Below are 4,322 nucleotides of genomic sequence, written 5' to 3'. Positions count from 1 at the left end.
GGCGGACGCGAACGAGCACATATAGGCGATTGGCGGGCTATGGAGCTGCTGATTGCCTATATGTGAAACACCCGTTACCGGGTGTTTGCATTGGTCGGGTCTTTTCTGCCCGTGCGTGCCCGCTAGGGGACGGCAACCCGCCAATGCAGCAGTGCCGTCCGTCCGTTTTTTTACTACTGGCGGACGGCAAGAGGTTAAAAACTGTATTTTTTTTTTTCATTGATTCCTGTCCCCCAGAGCAGTACCTGGACCCCCATACACCTTTTATGGCCAATAACTTGCATATAAGCACTTTTAGAAGGGACAATCATTTTCGAAAGTTCGCCCCCCATTGACTTGCATTAGGTTCGAGTTCGTATTCGGACTTTTCGGGTGTTCGAATATGAACACAGGGCTGTTCGGCTCATCACTAATAATGTTAAGATATACAGTATAGCACTCGTAAAAGTGTTTCATGGTCGTTTGTTAGTTAGTTGGAAACTTTGTTTTTTTTATACCATTGATGCACAGCCGGTGACCAGATCATGTGTTAGCCGTCTGTATTGCCTCTTTAGCTTTGATGCATTTTTTAACATTAGCTAGAAACCAAAGTATAGAATTGTTTGTACAATTTCGTATGTGGAACTGCCTATCCTGTGCAATACTTGGTGCCACGTTTGATGTCTGCTAGTTCACTGTTGTTGTTTTAAAATTAATAAAAAAAACATCTTTTTTTTTTTTAAATGAATGCATGAAATAAGTTATTTAGGTAATACCTGTTGACTATAATTCAAAGTTACTTTGATCCATTTTTTGTAAGTAAGCTCTAGGAATATAAATAAACTGCAAAATACTTATCTATCACTGTTTTTATACATTGGTAACACAGCAAATTATTGTCATCTACCGTGTATGGAAAAACCATGTTTTTTGTCATTATTATATTTAAAGCAACACTTGCCACTCATCCAATTTGCTAATCTGCAGCACAATATTGATCTCAACAAGAACGACTTAACTCAGCAGTGCCTTGTCACCCTTTTTGGCTACCCACACATGTGGGCATCCTTTGTTGTTTTTTTCGTGTGCTGCAAAATTGCATTATACATATTAGTTAAAGAAGGATCCAAGCTGTCACCCGTTCCTCATTGCCATTTGCCCACTTATGCATTGTATAGGAGAGTGAGCTAATAACACTCCGGTGCTGTGCACGCCTCATCTGTTCTCTTGTGGAACTTTTTACTTTATAGGAACAGGTGATATTTACTTGCAACTTACAGCACTGATATCTTTATCTCAGCACAGTGGTCTGATTAAGTGTAACGAAGTCTGTGCAAGACCTATATTTTAGGCATGTTTAAATGAGAGTTCATAAGAAATAAACAAAAGTCACTTGAATGTGTTTGAGCTGCATCAGTTGTGTCCTTGATGCCAAGAAAAAAATTGCCTAGTGCGACAACCACTTGACAAAAATAGAGCATGGATTTTTTTTCCAAATGTTCTTGGCGTTAAAGCATTTTTTATAGACTTTCATGTTTTGGCATTCATCCCAGAGATTCCTGCTCTTTAGCTATTTTCCTTAGTCAGAGAATGATATGAATTTGTTGTAGGAATATTGTTCTCTAAAAAGTGTATTTGATGTTCTATATTTGTCTGTTTAAAATACCTTAAATTAATTACCATTATGTAAATGTTTTACCTCAAATACAAAGGATGTTTTGAAATAAACTGTCCTATTATGACATAAAAATCATAGGAATATTTAGACTCTTAATGTGTTAAAGTATGTTGAGCAGTGCTGTATTTCATTAAAATTTATCTCAGGTTGCAAATACAGTAATACCTACATTTATCTAATCACAATCACTAGAATATAGGTCACTACTTGGCATATATCCCTAAACACAGAGATTAAGAATGACTAATGTAGTGTTATGTATGTGTGTGTGTGTGTATATATTTTTTTTCCAGTGACTGACATTTTTACATTTGCTGACCTGGAAATTGACTGTCTGTTGCTCTGGGCATTTAACCTCAACAGAGACACCTTTAGCAGTCTTATCTTAAGATGTAAATGGTCACAGCTAGATGCAGAATATGTATGAGGCTAGGTTCAAGAGTGCACTTGCCTGATAACAGTATCCCTTTCTCCTTCCATTGCTCCTGGTAAAGCCCAAGTTAAACATCTTTAATCTGTAAACTGATGAGTGCCAGGAATGCACTTTGACACAAATGGTGTTATTTTTCTTATCTTGGCTACTCTTTGAAATAGCTCTACTTTTAGATGGAGAAGATAACTAATTTGCTGTACACAGAACTTTGTCAAAATGCCATTGCTTTTTGTAGGGCCAAGAGGATGTCCAGTAATGAACAGTAGTTGGCTAGTCCTTTAGAATCTTTAAGACCCCAATTTATGTCTCAACAACTTGGACTATTCCACCTGGATATGTTAAACTACTTGTTGCTGGTCAATTTTTGTGACATGGTTCTGGGACAGTAGGCTTTTGTTTATAATGTAACAAAACACCTGCCTTGTATCTGAGACTTTTGCCTCTTCAATCTGCTCAAAAAACTGCCCGGCTTCAGATCAGTTTTTTCTTAGGTGTCTCTGAGACAATACAGTTGAATTACTAGTGTAGCAGCACACCTTGTTTGTGCTCTGCATTGTTTAGCCTATTTTTCCTACATACTGCCCTGGTGCTGGCCAATTTTGAGCAAACCACTGTGGTTTTGTGTGGCAATCCCACGGTAGAACTGGGGGTTGTAGTCACCCAGGACTCTCAGCCAGAGGGCAAGTTCTTGTACTGGGAAAGAGCTGACTTTGTGGTTCTTCCCAGGAATTCTGGCATGGAATCCTTGAACTGGGAGATTTCTAACAGAATTGGGAGGGAGGAAATCTCCATTCCTGGGTCTATCGTTTAGTAGTGGCCAGCACTTAATTGCACACCTGTGCATAGCCCTTATGGAAAGGGTGCTGGCTAATGTTCGGGGCTCCAGCTGGGAAGAGGAACAGAGGTGTTCAGGAGTCAGGAGGACTCCTCCCAGAAGTCAGAGGGGAGCCAGGTGGCTGTGTGTGCTAGAGGCACAGGGAAGACAGCCAAGGAGGCTTAGAGAGCCAGTTACACATGGAGTATGTGCGACAGTCTTTAGTTGGTGACCCAAGGGACCTGATGGACACACTGCTGAGAGAGCAGTGTGAGTGCTTATGAGGGGTGAGCAGTATGAGTATCACACAGTATAAAGACTGTCCTGTTATGTTCTAGACTGGTCCTTAAGCGTTCACCACATGTGCTCAATTCCCCAAATATCATACCACACCCACACACACACACACAAACCTACAGTTCTTATATTCTTTTTGCAAAGGATGCAGTGATGTGCGTCAGACAAAAGGCAGCTCTTGAACAACTGTAAGCAACAATGTGCTTCATGTGCTGCAACCACCCCAAGTTAAAAAAATACAATTCAAAACAAAACAAAAAAATGAACCCAATGAATAGATGTAGCAATGTAGTGATCAATCAGTTGTTGCAGACAGATATTGTTCCTTAAAAGGATTTTTGGGTGTACAGATCTTTGCACACAGACGGGACACATAAAAAAATGAATGCCCGAACTGCAATTCAAAGAACTAACGCATATATTTTTACAAACTATGTAAACCCGACCACTAAAATCTCATATAAGCCTAACATGATAACATCACTTGGAAAGTTTATTTTTTTAATCAGCTTTCATGAAAGTAGCAGCTTGTCATCCATATATAAATGCCCTTGTTTGAGCGCTTTGTGTTATGGGCTGACCCACAATCTCCTGCCTGTAAATCACTCTGCCACATGCTCTCACAAATGAAACTTTAAGCTTTCGTGTGGAGTATGCCCAGGCATATTTCACTGTTGTCACATTTAAGGCAGACCTTTTTAGCTGTTGCTTAAAAAAAAGTTGATAAAAGAAAATAATATATACCTCACCTCTGGCTTCTGATGCTTCCAGGAAGCATGGGTAATGTCACCATGCCTCAATTACTACCTCCTGGAATATCTGGGTGCTTCAACTTCTGCATGGAAGCACTCCAGCCCATTTTAGATGTGAATTATCATGACATTTTAAGCACCCACCTATTCCAGGAGGCAGTGATGAAGCACAGTGACATCACTCACACCTCCTAAAAGTATTGGAAGCCATGGCCAAGGTAAGTTCTGCCACTTGAATTCTATCATTTTGGTCAGTTTGACCACACATCCTAATATGTTAGCAGATGGCCTTGAGGTCTGTGTTGTCTTAGCACCCCAACTGATTCACAAACCTTTTATGATTTCCCTTGACTGCAAAACATTCCCCAG

The sequence above is a fragment of the Nanorana parkeri genome, unplaced genomic scaffold (assembly GCF_000935625.1).
Source record: "Nanorana parkeri isolate BGI_ZX_2015 unplaced genomic scaffold, ASM93562v1 scaffold32, whole genome shotgun sequence".
In the NCBI taxonomy this organism is placed as follows: domain Eukaryota; kingdom Metazoa; phylum Chordata; class Amphibia; order Anura; family Dicroglossidae; genus Nanorana; species Nanorana parkeri.
This window is presented reverse-complemented; position numbering follows the sequence as displayed.